Consider the following 16,641-nt stretch of genomic DNA (forward strand, 5'->3'; position numbering starts at 1 on the left):
GCGCGATCTCGGCTCACTGCAACCTCTGCCTCCCAGGTTCAAGCGATTCCTCTGCCTTAGCCTTCCCAGTAGCTGGGATGACAGGCGTACGTCACCACTCCCGGCTAATTTTTATGTTTTTAGTAGAGCTGGGGTTTCATCACGTTGGCCAGGCTGGTCTCGAACTTCTGACGTCAAGTGATCAGCTCGCCTCGGCCTCCCGAAGTGCTGGGATTACAGGCGTGAACCACTGCAATATTTTTAGTTATTTACTTATTTCTCTGTTGAAACGTTTACTAAGAATATTTAGACATAATATTTGATTGGATTTAAAAAACATTATAGATAGAGAACATACATTCTCACTTTTTTACTTAATAAGGACGATATTATGGTAGATGTGAAAAACGAAACAAACCGCCTTAGCAGCGTCTGGTAATGCTGGTTCTTTGGTAGAATTCTTTCCTGCCGCGCGGAAGACTTAGTTCTTGCACAAGGCGGCTGACGTTTTTATACCGAACATTTTCGATGAGAATTGCAAGTAAACAATGTTTGGAAATAATAATGACTCCCTCTGGTATCCAGGAATGGCTGAAATTTATACAGGGATTTATGACTTCACCTTTATACATTACGCCAATTAGCCTGCGCCTGGTTTTCCAGTAACTCGAAACACACTCCCGTCCGAACTCGAGCGAACTTCAGTTTCAGCTGATTCGAATTTTTCGAGGGAGATTTCTAAACCTCTGGTGTTTGAAAGTGGCGTGCAGCCCGGTATGGATGGTCAGTGTGCACTTCTCATTTTTCGGGATAAATTTGGCAAACAATGAATTATTTAGAATTAGGACGATGCCAAAAATTGTAGCCTGTAATACATGCTTGAGAAGGTTCTTCCTGTGCCAGCAGAGTGGCGCAGCGGAAGCGTGCTGGGCCCATAACCCAGAGGTCGATGGATCGAAACCATCCTCTGCTAGGTGTGTCTGTACCTTTTACCAGAAGAAGAAATAAGATCTCCAAAAAAGAAAGGCGGGTTTTAAATGAGGTGAGCTAAACGTTAGCGGACCTGACCCGTATTAAGGCTCCCCAAGGTATCCAGGTAGAAACGCAAATTTGCAGCTTTCGGTAACTGTAAATTCTACTAATTTGTTGTGGAGAGGTATGGAGACTATTTAGGGGTTGGCATGCGCCCCATAGTGAAGTCTTTCCTACTTTCTACATCAGACAAGGCTTGCAGTTTGCAATATTTCTTTTAGCCAATATCTAAATCTTCAGAATTTTTGATTTTTAACCAGGATGAGGGACGTTCCAGAACTGTTTTTACGTTGTCAAAATGAACGAATATAAAGATATCTGTAAAAAAAAAAAAAAAAAAAACACATATATTCCTCATGGGAATATATCCAGAGTCTTACAGGAGGCACGTAGTCGTGGCCGAGTGGTTAAGGCGATGGACTTGAAATCCATTGGGGTTTCCCCGCGCAGGTTCGAATCCTGCCGACTACGGTGGGCTCTTTTCTTTTCAGATAGAGGAAATCCGGTGCACTGCCTGTGCAATCACACAGAATAACATGGAGTAGTGCTTTTTATTTTTCTGCTTTATCTTTCTCCATAAAAGTGGAAGGAAGTAGTTTTAGTCCTTTCATGTAACAAGGCAGAAAAAATTTTGAAGGGTTACATGGGAAAGTAACTTGAAAATTAGTAACTTGAAAATACTAGTGACTTCTGACACTGCTATAAAAATGATGGAAAAACGGTCAAGCTGTTTTGCCTTTAAGTCTTCCTGAAATACTGTCTTCCTATCTGACATGTCTGACTTCCGAAACCGTGCTTGCCTTTAACTTATGGAATTAGTATCTCAAACAGATCCTTTCTGGTTCCCCTCCTATCATTGTACTTTCTGAGGCCAGAATTGCAGAGAAGAAACATCAGATAGAGAATCTCCAAAACTGTTTCATACATGTCTTAAGATATTTCTAAGTTTTGGTATTTTCTTTCATAAATCCGTAAGTAGAAAAATGTATCGTGACCAAAAAGTTCAGCAAATGCACTGTTGTGACTAGTCAAGGAAACGTTTCTATTCATCATCTCTGTGGGAAGATCAGAACAAGATTTTGGAAAGGTGAGTTCTGTTCTTGCTTTCCACCTGCCAGAGCAGTTTTGTTGCTTTCTTGGAATCTGGCAATTCGCACCTATTTTGAGACGCCGAAGTAAACAGCACTTTCATTGGACCAATTCCACGAACTACATTGACACTATCAAAAATCTGCCAGGAGATCAGTGTGTTGTTGGCCCCATGGTGTAATGGTTAGCACTCTGGACTTTGAATCCAGTGATCCGAGTTCAAATCTCGGTGGGACCTGCTGTTATTTTAGTGCTCTTCCCTTCTCTCAAATTACCATTGTACACCGAGGAGCGTACACCTGAACACTTAAGCACCTTAACATCCCATCCCAGTTGGAAGCCCGATGCTTTCCTGCAGAACAGCATCCTCTTATCTTTCACCTGACATTTCACATCTGACCTCTCTTGCCCCTCCTCTCCTGCTGGACACAAGTTCCCCAGATTTAGATTATCATACCAAGTTAAAGGACACATCTTTCACCTTTCAGACCTCAGTTCTTTCCTTTTTTGAACAGTACTCAAATGGGTTCAAGTTTTATCAGTTTCTAAGATGGACTTGGTCCAGGTATATTTGTAGTGCACGTGACTCTCTTGGAGCCTCTGCTATTCGGGATGCAGATAGCGTTAATTAAATAAATATCAATAGAATATTGCATCAAATAGATGACATGCTCTGTAATCAATATGTATAGATATTCATGAAATTAGCAGTGGTGGGTGGCCCCATGGTGTAATGGTTAGCATTTTGAACTTTGAATCCAGTGATCTGAGTTCAAATCGTGGTGGGACCTACTTTGGTATTGGTGGCTCTGTTGTCCTTTTTGCTTCTCTTAAATCATCAACACATCCTGGTGGATTTACCTTCTCATTTGTGCTTTCCTCTCCTGATTAGCAAGTGTCATGTAACTCCTGATTCTCATTTCTGGCTTCTGAGTAGTATCGTGTCCTTGCACAATCTTGGTTTTTTTCTCTTAACACCCACTCTTCCCTGTGTTTCCAAAGGCAGTCAGATACGCCAGGTATTTGCGTGCTCGGGGTGCTTAATGGTTTAGGTGTCAGAGGCCCCTCCTGCAAATGTTTTCTTCTATGGAGGCCCCTCAAAATGCAAGGATTTACATAAGAATTGTCTCAGCAACCGCCTTGTGTAAGGATCCCATAGTATATTGGTCACCACTCTGGATGAATCCAGGAATTTGAGTCCAAATCTCTTTGGGACTTTGGCAATGTCTTGGTCAATTTTTCTCCAATTTCTCCTAAATCATTAGCCCACCTTCGAGGTGTACCCACATGGCTGCAAGCACTGCCAATTACTTCCCGCCAATCAGCATGGCGCCCTGCCCTGAAGAAAACTGTCTCTACCTACTGACCTCTGAAATTTTAGCCGTAGTCCTCTTTTACTTGATGTCTCTTTTTGCCTTTTTGCCCAGAGTTTTTTAGATTCTGGTGAGTTAGAATCTTGGCCCCGGTGATGAAGAGTTTATATTTTACAGCCCTCAATCTGCTTCTTTCTTTTCTAGAGCCTATTTAAAGCATTCCATCTGCTTCTAAGCAGTAACACTGTCCTTAAAATGTTTGGACTGTACAATGGTACAGATGTACACATCTTAGAGCCTCTACTGCCTGTACTCAGTTGGGACTCCATCCAAACTCCTTAAGCTAATGTATTGTCCATATTATTTGAAAGATGAACCAGTATGTTAAAAGTACACATTAGTCTTTCAGTAGAGATTCAACTTCCATGTCTTAGTGACTTAACGTCTAGCACCTAGGCTTCAAATCTCAGAGGACCTGTCAGTTTTGGTAATCTTGCTCTTGAGTTTACCCAAATGGACAAGTGCACTTTGGCATGAATAGATACTCTCTCAGACTTGGACTTGCTCTTTTCTGGAGCAACATCTAGCTTCTTGCTCTTTCCTCTGGCTGCTGAAAGTTGTCCCCTGCCCATCACCCTCATGTATCCCTAGAAGTTCTTTTTTTGAAAGCTTTGCTTTGCTTTGCTGGAGCCTGAAGTCAGTTAGATTCCTGTAAGTTAATTATCTGCTGGGGTGAGTAAAAGTTCATGTGTAAGAGGCCCTACCTGTGAGTTTTTTCTTCTTCAGAGCTTACTCTGAATTCTCCATATGCTAACGGGACTCAGGCATGAAAACATGCAAACCACAAATGGAGTCATCCAGGAATCTGCATTTTTCTCCCTATGGTAAACCCTCTATTAGTGTTCCTTATATTGAATCTATGCCTGTTTTAAAGATTAACTGACCAGATGCAACAGTGTACACATCTTCCCTAGAACCTTTGTTATACAAAGTGCCATGGTATAATGGTTAACACTCCGGACTCCCGACTGTTGATGGGACTCTAAATTCCTTCTGTCGACTCTCCCTACAGTTCAAAACATATCCTCCAGTGTTCTCAATAACAGCAAAAGAAGAGTCCCATGAACTCCTCTGGCCTCTAAAAATTGTCCCTGAAAAAGCCCTGTAAACTTTTTCTTCTATTTAACCCTTATTCACGGCACTGTCTTAGCAGCTCTGTATTAGCTTCCTATTGCTGCGGTAACACTTACCGCAAACTTGGTGGTTCAAGACAATGTGAATTTATTTTTCGTTTTTATTTGTTTTATTTATTTTTTCAAGATAGAGTCTCACACTATCACTCAGGCTGGATATGATGGCATAGTGGCACAATCATAGCTCATTGCAGCCTCAAACTCTTGGAGGCAAGTCATCGTCCTCTGTCAGCCTCCCAAGTAGCAGGAACTACAGGTGTACACCACCATCCCAGGCTAAGACAATGCAAATTAAATTTTTTTGCAGTTTTGGATATCAGAAGTTTATAATAAAAGTATTATCAGGGCTATGTATCTTCTGGAAACATCATAAGATAATTCATTTTCCTCGATTTTTCAGCATCTGGTGGCCCCTTCCTTGTAACACTTCTTGTGCTATAGTTACATTTTCTACTACTGATTGAACCTCCGGCCTTCCTTTTATAAGGACCCTCTTGATTACATTGGACCCACTTAGATAATCCAAGATAATCTCCCCATCTCAAAATCCTCAATGAAATCCAATCTGCAAAATTCCTTTGACCACTTAAGGTAACATAAGTTAACATATTCACAGGTTCTGGGGATTGGTTATGGACCCATTTTGGGGATCATTATTTAGCCTATGATAACCTCTATTAACAAATAGTAGGCATTTTTATGCTCTTTAGATTTAATCTATCAGTTGTAACTTTTTTTTTCAAGAACATAATATATAGATTTACCTCAGACTTATACACAAACTGCAATAGGAGAATCTTACGGAAAGGCTCTATGATGTAATGATTAGCATCTGAACTCAGATTTGGCAAATTTCTGATGTCTTGCATTTTTACCTTCTCAATATGCTCCCTCCCAGCCATAGGATCCACTGCTCTATGGCCGAACAGGTCTTCCTGAATGTATTAGTTATTTCTTGTATAACAAATTGCCCCCAAATTGGCAGCTTAAAACAATAGACACATATCTCACATGAGATATCATGAAAGTAATATCCTATCACATTTTCTATATTCTATATATTACGAGCAGGTCACTAAATCCAGCCGACATTCACAGGGAAGAGAATACACGAGAAGTGTGACCAACATGCTGTTAAACACTCCGGAGACCTCATGGCAGAATAAGCCCTAATTGGAGCTGGTCTATTGCTATGACTGATACTTTGCAGACACCTTCTTTTGCTTGGTTAGGAAGTGCTGTATTGGGAGCAATTCCTGGTACCTTTCAATTGGGAAAATTATCTCTTGGCCTCAGTTTTTAAAAATTAGTTTTCCTGGCTGGGCATGGTGGCTCACGCCTATAATCTCAGCACTTTGGGAGGCCGAGGCAGGTGGATCACTGGAGGTCAGGAGTTCAAGACCAGCCTGGCTAACATGGTGAAACTCTGTCTTTAAAAAAAAAAAAAAAAAAAAAAAGGAAAAAAAAATTAGTTTTCCTTTGTGTATCTTCCTTTATAATTAAGCCAGTATTGAAGCGCTTGACTGCTACCGTCTTCTAATATCATGTCTGAACAAGTGAATTAGAATCTATAGGGATAAAGCCGTGACATGGATACTTCTCAAAAGTTCCTCATATTGGTATTCATGTAAGGAAAAAAAGAAAAAAAAAAGTTCCTCATGGATTCAAATGTGCAGCATGGAGAACCACTGAGCTAATTTTTCCCTGACCACCTTAGTTAACTTGCCACCACTCCTATGCATTTAGCATCCTCTGACATACTGTGCATTTTATTTTGCTTTTCTTTCTTTCTTTCTTTCTTTTCTTTTCTTTTTTTTTTTTTTTTTTTTTTTTTTTTTTTTTTTTTTTTGTGAGACTAGTTCTCACTTTTTCACCCAGGCTGGAGTGCAGTGGCACAATCTTGGCTCACTGAACCTCAACCTCCCAGGTTCAAGTGATCCTCCTGTCTCAGCCTCCTAAGTAGCTGGGACTATAGATATGTGCCACCACACTCAGCAAATTTTGGTATTTTTTGTAGAGATGAGGTATCACCATCCTGCCTAGGCTGGTCTTGAACTCCTGAGTTTGAGGGATTTGCCTACCTCGGCTTTCCAAAGTGCCATGATTGTAGGTGTGAGCCACTGTGCTCGGCCTATATTTTGCTTTATAAATTGTTTATTGCTTATTTCGACATAATTAGGTTTCACCAGGACAGGGAATTTTGTGTGTAGTATATACATCTGTTCTTAGAACAATGCCTGGAACATATGAGATGCTCAAAAAATATTCATCAAAAGATCAAATGAAGCAAAGAACCAATGAAGCTTTCAGGTCCAGATTTGTTTATAGCGCTTTATAATTCCTAATCCGAACACCATCAAGACCAAGCAATATTTTTTCTTTTCAGAACACTTTAGAATTTGTAGCAAACTGAAGCTTTAAAAAATAAAAGTTCATACATTTCTTGGCCTGCTATGTTTTGAGGCTGATTTGAGACTTACTATATTTAATATTTATTAGGTCATCCCTTGGTACGTCCTTAGAGTATACAGTTTTCATCCCGATCATATTCTTTTTTTTTTCTTTTCTTTTTTTTTTTTTTTTTTTTTGAGACAGAGTTTCGCTCTTGTTACCCAGGCTGGAGTGCAATGGCACGATCTCGGCTCACCGCAACCTCCGCCTCCTGGGTTCAGGCAATTCTCCTGCCTCAGCCTCCTGAGTAGCTGGGATTACAGGCACACGCCACCATGCCCAGCTGACCCGATCATATTCTTAATTTCTTTTCTTTTCTTTGCTTTTGAGACAGGGTCGTACTCTGTCATTCTGTTACCCAGGCTGGAGTGCAGTAGTGCGATTATGGCTTGATGCAGCCTCCCCTTCCCAGGCTCAGCTGATCCTCCCACCGCAGCCTTCCAGGCACCAGCCACCACACCAGGTTAATGTTTTGTGTATTTTGCGGAGCTGGAGTCTCGTCATGTTGCCTAAGCATCCTCCAGCATCAGGCTCCCAAAGTGCTGGGTTGACAGGTGTGAGCCATTGTGCCTGGACTTATTTTTTTTATGCCACATCATGTCAAAACACACACATGCACAATATTATTGTTTTTGTAATTTTATTTGGTATAGGTGGAAAAGCAGTCCCTGGTATTCAGGAACTGAGCTGACCCTATTCACTAGGCCTGCATATTGTCAGGAACTGGCCACGCAGTGACTGCTAGATCATGGGGTTCTTCTGCTGTACCTAATCTCACAGAACATTAGCATCAGACTGACTTTTCTGATTGTGATGAAATGAGACAGAAACAACCAAGGAAAGGTTGGGCACGGTGGCTAATGCCTATAATCCCAGCACTTTGGGTAAACCAAGGTGGGTGGATTGCTTGAGCCCAGGAGTTTGAGGCCAGCCTGGGCAACATACTGACATAGTGAGACCTTGTCTCTATAAAAAGAAATTTATTTTTTTAAATTTAGAATTTAAATAAAAAAAGATAAAAATGATAAAACTAAGAATAATTTTTGTCACGTTTCTTTGTACAAAATAAGCAAAACAAAACCAAAATCCCCCAAATGGCCCCACAATTCTTTAAGATACAATCCAAAATCTAGGGTCTGACATTGAGAACCAATCACAGTTTGACTGTAACCCATCACTTCACCACTTTACCAGTCACCCACTTGGGCTTCTAGGAATGGTGATGGTTATTTCTTAGATGACATTGTATGGCAGGCATCCTTCTGAGAATCCTACTGAGGAGTGTCCAGGGATGCAACAATTGACATAACTGATTTAGTGATGGTGTTCATATACATGACCCAACAGAAAAGACAAAATCTAATTTGATTTTACAAACAGGAACAGTCACTAATTCCATTCTTCGTTTTTAATTTTTCTTATTTTCTCCTTAAAAAGTATACTTTGTCATCTTTATTCAAGTCCATTCCTCCCTCCCGTCTTCTCTTTAGTTTTTCTTCCTTTATGATTGTAAGAAGGCCATTTATCCATCATTTCCATCACCAAAAACATTTAGTGAAACAATAGGAATTGCCAAATTCAACTGTTCAGTAAAGAAATGTTATATATCAGGAGCATGCCAAACACGTGACGAGGTGGCCGAGTGGTTAAGGCGATGGACTGCTAATCCATTGTGCTCTGCACGCGTGGGTTCGAATCCCATCCTCGTCGCTCAGCTTTCTCTGCGAGTCAGGCTTTTGGTTCCTCTTGAGTGAGGTAATTGTCTGGTATATGTCACTCGTTGTATATGCTCAGTGAGAATGAGGTGATTTTTTTTATTCTTCAGTACGTATTAGAACACTAACGTGTGCTGGCACTAACAACCTTCTGTCGGTAACATGAATTCTGATCTCATTTTATAAGGGATTGAAAAATTACAGTAAGCTCTGCTCGCTCCGTGCAGGCAGAGGTGTACCAACCGCTGCTCCAGATCCCCAGCACTTAGTTTTAGCTGAAAACTGATTTCCGATTCTCTGATTTTTTTGCTTAACCCCTCAATGGCGGCTGGCCTTTCTCCTTATCTCGCTGTGATCCGGTGATTGTTAATTACATACAACTGGGGAGATTTCTCACTGTTCCCTAGTCTCCTGCTCTGCCCCAGACCCAGTTAAATTGGGATCTTTAGGGGATTGATTTCAGTGGTCGTTTTGCAAGTGCCTTGGGTCTCCCCAGTTAAGAACCATTGCTGTCTTCACTGCCTTCTTAGTTTTGGTTTCCCTGTTTTGGCAGTTTTCATCATAAATGTGTAATCATAAGGAATTGGGCCCGGCACAGTGGCTCACACCTGTAATTCCGGCACTTTGGAAGGCTGAGACTGGCGGATCACTTGAGCCCAGGAGCTTGAGACCGACCTGGGCAATATACCCAGACTCCACAACCCCACCCTCAATGCATTTAAAAGAGAGAGAGAGAGAGAGAGAGAGAGAAAGAGAGAGAGGCAGAGAGACAGACAGAAAGGAATTGGTCACATATGCCATGTTATTCCTAAATAATGAAGCCCACAGGACGATTAAAATTTATGTTATACAAAAATCACACAGACAAAAAAACTGCTAAATCTGCTAAACTGCCATTTGGTCCGTATCTAAATATCCCATACCTAAACAAAGAAACACAAAAAATTGGTTATGCTTATGCCATAAGCAAAAACTTTTCAACTTAAAAACATCTTTTTAAAATTTATGTGGTTTATCAGAGGCTCTATTGTCTTCCACTTTTAAACATACCTCCTCTTAATCTGGTTTTTTGGTGGACAAAAGGGAGGGGTGTTACATAAAAGTTAGCTGCCTGTGTATCTGTGATATTTAATGTTTCAGAATTCAAGACTGTTGGTGAACTCCTGACAGAGACCACCAGAGACATACTTGTAGACAAGCAAAATTGGATTTGTTGGTTTGTTGCAATGAGGAAGACAAAATGCTATGGTGAACCATTAGCTGACTCTCTAATTTTTGTGATTGTAAATCCTAATAATTTTTATCTAGATAATGAGAGGATAGGCTGGGTGTGGTGTCTCACACCTATAATCCCAGCACTTTGGGAGGCGGAGGCAGGCAGACACATGAGCTCAGGAGTTTGAGCCTGTATGGTGAAACTCTGTCTCTACTAAAAATACAAACATTAGCTAGGTGTGGTGGCACATGCCCGTAATTCCAGCTACTTGGGAGGCTGAGGCACAAGAATTGCTTGAACCCAGGAGGTGGGTGAGCCTAGATTGCTTGAACCCAGGAAGTTGCAGTGAGCCTAGATCGTGTCATTGCACTCTGGCTTGGGTGACAGAGTGAGATTCTGTCTGAAAAACAAACAAACAAACAGAGGATAAAGCAGGATTATCACTACAACTGGTAAGAAAGGAGTAGTCATATTAGAAAGGAGGGGTTGTTTGGTTACTTTTGTTATTTGACGCTATTTTTTTTTTGTTTTATTCACTATGACTAAGAACTGTATTGTTTTTAATTTCAAGTTATAATGGCCACAAAGTGTCCTTGTCTGTTGGTGTTTTTTGAGACTGCTTATATCCAATGGGAGTTGACCAGAGCTTTGCTGTGAGCCAGGCCAGCTCCCAGCAGCTCCAAGTCCTAGCTGTTAATGTCAGACCAGTTCTGGCTATCAGGGGCTGTTTTTCTCTTCCTCAAGATATAGGTTAATTTGTAAGTTTAGTAAATTCTTGATTTCTTTCCATATCTAAGCCCTTTGCCTAATAACTCTGCAATTCCTCCCTAAGAGATGTGGTATATTTCCATACCACTTTGCCTTTTGCCTTGGGCAAGAAAATGACTTTGGTCAATGTGATGTTAGCAGGCTTGAGTCAGTTAGGGTCTTTTAATACGCCTGCATAGTTGCGTGTTCCTATGCACCTCTGCCATCTTCATGAGAGAAATTTTCCCTTGGGTAGCTGCTCTTTTCACCCTTGGCCCCAAAAAGAACATGCTTCGAAGTAACCAGTTCCTACTGTGAAGCGCCAAGGAGGTAAGCCGAACTGTACTTATGCCTTAAGGTACAGCCATCCACGTAATTTGGCCTAGAGTTGTTGATTTTCAACTGACACACCGAAATGCTTATTATTATATGTTTTTAAGTATTTGTGCATGGGTGTGTTTTAATGGAGCAAGAGCTAACTGAAACACACAGTCTTTACTTCTTGCAAGTCGTAATAAAAATCTTTATGTTTTTGGCTGGGGATGGTGGCTCGCATCTATAATCTAGATTTGGGAATCGAGGCAGGAGGATTGCTTGAGGCCTGGAGTTCAAGATAAGCCTAAGCAACATAGTAAGACCCTGTCTCTACAAAAAATAAGTTAGCTGGATGTGGTGGCATGCACCCGTAGTTCCAGTTACTTGGGTGGCTGAGACAGGATTGGTGGTTGAGGCTGCAGTGAGCCATGATTGCACCACTGCATTCCAGCCTAGGTGACAGAGTGAGACCCTGTCTCATAAAAATATATAATAGAATCTTTATGTGTTTGAACTGTAGTGTAGGCAAAATTTTACCTCTACTCTTTTTTTTTTTGAGATGGAGTGTTCCTCTGTCACCCAGGCTGGAGTGCAATAGTATGATCTCTGCTCATCACAACCTCCGCCTCCTGGGTTCAAGCGAACCTCCTGCCTCAGTCTCCAGAGTAGCTGGGATTACAGGCATACATCACCATGCCCAGCTAATTCTTTGTATTTTTAGTAGAGACAGGTTTTCACCATGTTGGCCTAGTTGGTCTTGAACTCCTAACCTTGTGATCTGCCTCCCTCAGCCTCCCAAAGTACTGGGATTACAGACTTGAGCCACCACACCCAGCCACCTCTACTCTTATTAGGATTTTTCCAGCTGGACTCGAGAATTAAATTGACATAAGGCAGATTAATATAAGACGAGCATACAAATTCATTTAATATAAGTTTTCTCTGGCACAAGAGCCTTCATTGGAAATGAAGATGCTAAAGTGCAGTGAGAGTGGAACACTTATATGCTGAATTAGACAGAAAGTGGTGAACTATGTAAATGTAACAAGGCAAAGGCATTTGGGCTTGGGTAGTTACTTGGGTAGAGAAGTGGCTGGGAGGATAAGGGCTTATTTAACAAGATTTGTTTACATAGATTTCCCTCAGTTTTCCTAGAAACTAGAATGAATGATACTTTCATTCTAGTTTAGGGAGAACTTATTTCCCATACGAATTTAATCTTCTGCTTTTAAGAAACAGAATGAGAGTCAGAGTGATATTCTTGCACCTGCTATTTTTCAAGGGCCTTTAACTCATAATAGTCACTGTGCCAGAGGGGCATAGCTTTTAGCTCCTTTGGAATCTATCTCGTCTAATATAAAGTATAATTTATTATATAATCTACTTATTCATTTTGTGTTTTCTGTGTTGCCTGCTCCTCTCTTCCGTCAGCTACAAACCTCTTAAGAACATAGGTTTTTTGTACTTTTGTCACTGTGTTCCTAGATTACTAGATACTATATTCTAGAATCCCAGTGTCTAGAACAGTGGCTGGGGAGAGAAGCGGGCACAGGGTAGATGCTCCATAAACATTTACCGTAATGTACCCTGTATCCGAGGTTTTACTTTCTGTGGTTTCAGTTACCCACAGTCAACTAAGGTCTGAAAATAGGTGAGTAATGTATAATTAAGTATTCTGAGAGACAGAGATCACAGTCATATAACTTTTATTACTGTATGTAGATTGTCATAATTGTTTTATTAGTTGTTATTGTTAATCTCTTAAATATCTAATTTATAAATTAAATTTTATCACAGGTGTGTATGTGTAGGAGAAAACACTGTGTTTAAAGAGTTCAGCACTATCCAAGTTTTCAGGCAACCACTGTGGTCTTGGAACATAACCCCTGTAAATAAGCGGGGGCTACTGTATTAAATTCATGAACCTCTTAATCCCCTGTACAACTGGTCCTAACTCCCAGCGTTTGTGTTCCACATCTAGAAGTCTTTCTTCTTGATTTTTTTCCTTCTAGTCGCTTTTTCAAATCCACCTCCGAAAGATGTTTTTCATGTTTTTTTTCCCCTGAATTGCACTCTCAAAGCAGAAAGACTTACGCATTTATCAGCGGGTGCACATATTTTTATTTTCTGGATTTGAGACAAGCTCCTAAATTCCAGTGACTGTTTAAGGCAGGATGTACACAGATTTCCCTGTCTTTTTCAGTTTTCTCCCTTTTGCCACTTCCCAGTGTGGAAAGGCTCTCTCCTCCTTTTGGTGTTCTTATCAGTGCCGTAGAAAAAGAAAGAGAAGAGAGAAAGAATCATGTCAAGCACATTTTTATATTCTTGCACCAGAATTTCCACTTTCATTAAATGCTTGAGGAAGGCTGTGAGTCCTTTTTCCAGAGGAAAAATTCTTGGAAAAAGACTTTGAAAAAGTCTGAAAAAGTCTCTGAAAAAAGTCTTGTTCATCCCCTGGTACACAGGATTAAATACTGGTCAGAGAGGAAGAAGCTTTTTCCTGTTCTTAGAATCAAGAAAAAAAGTGGGTAATGTATTTCTCAAGTATCACTGTATTCATTCTAAAAGGCTACCCTTCTTCTGAGGTTGTATCCTTTCTCTAGTTTATGAAAGGCTGCTCAGTGCAAATGGTGGTTTTTGCCATTAACAAGACAGAACACGGTTTTGCATGACATTAGGGCATTGACACTTTTTAGTCTAATAAATCTGAAAGTCTGGGAACCAGTGCTCAATCCCCATGTTTTTTATACAATTTGGAATCTACAGATGACTAGAGGAAACCAGAATCAAACAGAACTAAGGAAGAAGCTGGGGACAGGGAGAGGTAATTATTACCAGCTTTTATGGACTTTGCTTTGACCTAGAAACACACTTATGGCCTTCATGTGAGTTGAAGCAATTTCATCTGGATGGAGTCAAATGTCTTATGTTTCACCATGCTGTAAGCAATTGGAAATTACTCTTCCTTAATCCTAAATTATTATTAAATTCAGGCACACAAAATGATATTTAGGAACACAAAATGTGTTTTTATGTATTTTGCACAGCTGCGTTCCCTGTCTTTTCCTTTTTGCCCACACACACTGTAACCAGTTAGGCTATTTTAACTACCTTCATATTTTTGCTTTGCAATATAAAACTCGTTATTAGTTACTCTCATTCTTTTGATGGCAACACATCCAAAACAAATAAGATGGAGAAGGAGGGGAATATTGAGAACCAGTAATATAGGCTTCAGCAGCAGCCAAAACTCCTCAGTACACGTGGACTTGGGCTAGAAGATAAATGTGAAGAGATTTTGACGTAGTGCTAAATGAGGAGGAAGAAGTAACAAGTTTCCTATGGTGATAGCCACTGGGGCCTGGCGTTAGTCTGAGACTACAGTTTCAGAAAGCTTGGCTTATAGATCAGAATTCCTTTTTTTTTTTTCTTCTTCAAGGAATTCCATCTTTGAATTGAATGTAAGCCTACAAAACTGAAACGCAGGTGCTTAAAATCCAAATTTGGGGTGAACTTCACAGCTCCAAAGTACTGGATGGCTATATTTCAATTTTGACTTTCTAGTCTTTCTTCACTCTGTCCGTTATTCTAAGGCTTTTGAGAATGTTTCCTTCTTCCTTTTAAGGGAGAGAAGGAAAAAAGAAAAGCATTCAAATAACCCAGAGAATGGGTGATTTTTATTTTTCTTGGAAATGGGTAATTTGGAGTTTTCAGGCCTTCAAAACAAACCGAAACTAACCACGAAGGGATTTCTTATCTGAAGTCAGATGCCGTATTCATTAGGCCACGTGGCCATAGGAATACCCCTACTTGCTGTAATACTTAGAAAATAGAATGAGCTTCCCCTTCTTTCCGTGTTTGCATCCGCAGCGCCTGTGTTTTCACTATTGAGAAAATGGAAACTTTAGATTTCGTGAGATATTTGGGGCCACAGAATTGGGATTTAAAGATGGATGGGATGGACAATTATTTCAGTCCTGTGGTAATATGACTACTCCATGGAGAGAAAAATCGTTTGCTCTATGACTGCCAAGGCAGAAGTGGTTTGTGGCATCTAAAAGATGCTAAAATTTTGCATATTGTCTGTATCGAGGAATATTTAAAAATAAGCGTACTCAGGGTTTCTTCCCTATGATGCTCAACCACATTCACCACTTAGAGACTCTAGGCTCATGCAGTGTCTGCTCAGACACTTGTTAAGGAAACCGCACTTGAAAGGCAGTTTTATCACAAAGCAACATCTGCACGATGGAAATGTGCAGGCGCTGGAGACACAAGACAATTATCCCCTCCCCATACCGTGCCGGCACTTTCTCTGATTGTGATAATGTGGTATCAGAGCGCTTTTTGTAGTACGTTACTGTTTAGAAAGGAAATACTTTCTTTGGGGTTTCTCAGGAGTGCAGAGTAGTCTACAGCCATTACCATTTTTTGAGATCCCCGTATATTATGAAGTGAAGGAACACAAAAGAGAAATGCACAAAATTTTATTATTTATTTTATTATCATAGATAAATCAACACAAAAATGTAATGGATTAGCATCATACTATGGAGAAAATATTTATAGAATTTATAATGTTCTGTAGAGCTCTTGGCCCCAAAATGGCATATAAATATAAAGTTCTATTTTGGGTGGCTTCTTTGAAGCCTGTCCGTGAATTTCTGTGAATTCACGCACTTCATTTGAAGATAATGTCAACAGTCTACATATAAGGCATTTCCTTAATTTTTCTAAACTCTGGATACTGGAAATAATGGCTCTCCTGGCTCATTTGTGATAAAGTCTTGGTTTCTCTTGATTAGCAAATATTGCAGCTTCTGGAGCACAGACATTGGGCCTTTTACATAGAACAACATCTGGCAAATAGTAGGGGCTCAATAAAAACATGCTGAATTTCTCACTTATTTCTGAATTCTGCAATCATCTTCAAGGTGGGTATTATCTAACAAGAATATTCTTTTCTGCAAAAATCTTTGTTGCTCTCTCTTTCTCTCTTCCTGGAGGCAGGAAAATTGGTTGAAAGGCTATTGTAATATTTGGATGACACATAATTATGGCTAAATCATCATGGGTCGTGTTTATAGAAGTATTGAGGAGTGGTTGAATTTTGGATATGTTTTGAAGGATTTGTGATTGAATTAATGTGAAAGAAATAGAAAAGTCATATATATTTCCAGTTTCTTTTGCTGTTAACAACACAGTTTGCATTTACTATGATGGGAATGACTTCAGAAATCGAATGTTGAGGGTAGAGTGTGTATGTGTGTGGTGGAGATCTAGAATCTATTTCAGCATTTACTTCAAGTGGCGTATTGAACATTCAAGTGGAGATGACTAGTGTGAAGTGGTCAGACTTAAATAAACATATATAGTCCCAAACATTCCCTCTCCCCAGTTAGAAGATAAGTGACTTGCTGAAAAATAAACCAATCAAGGACCCGATCGTAAACATGAAAACTCCAGAGACTTTTTTTTTTTCCTTTTTTCCCCCTCTGTTTGACTGATTGATTGCTGCACCTTCTAGAATGGGACAGAGACTTTTTTCTCAGAAGAGAATTGGGATATAGTATCACATGACACTGGTAGAA

General features: G+C 40.1%; 4 non-coding genes across 4 annotated transcripts; all 4 read left to right on the top strand.

The window, feature by feature from the left end:
• The first annotated feature begins 880 nt into the window (after nt 1-880).
• TRNAM-CAU lies at nt 881-952 on the top strand. The gene has a single exon. It is a non-coding gene; the product is annotated as a tRNA-Met (tRNA).
• Nucleotides 953-1,400: 448 nt separating this feature from the next.
• On the top strand, nt 1,401-1,482 carry TRNAS-UGA. The gene has a single exon. It is a non-coding gene; the product is annotated as a tRNA-Ser (tRNA).
• Nucleotides 1,483-2,266: 784 nt separating this feature from the next.
• On the top strand, nt 2,267-2,338 carry TRNAQ-UUG. The gene has a single exon. It is a non-coding gene; the product is annotated as a tRNA-Gln (tRNA).
• A 6,347-nt stretch (nt 2,339-8,685) lies between these two features.
• On the top strand, nt 8,686-8,767 carry TRNAS-GCU. The gene has a single exon. It is a non-coding gene; the product is annotated as a tRNA-Ser (tRNA).
• Nucleotides 8,768-16,641: the final 7,874 nt, after the last annotated feature.

The sequence above is a fragment of the Sapajus apella genome, unplaced genomic scaffold (genome assembly GCF_009761245.1).
Source record: "Sapajus apella isolate SASKATOON/1434 unplaced genomic scaffold, GSC_monkey_1.0 scaffold184, whole genome shotgun sequence".
Classification (NCBI taxonomy): Eukaryota; Metazoa; Chordata; class Mammalia; order Primates; family Cebidae; genus Sapajus; species Sapajus apella.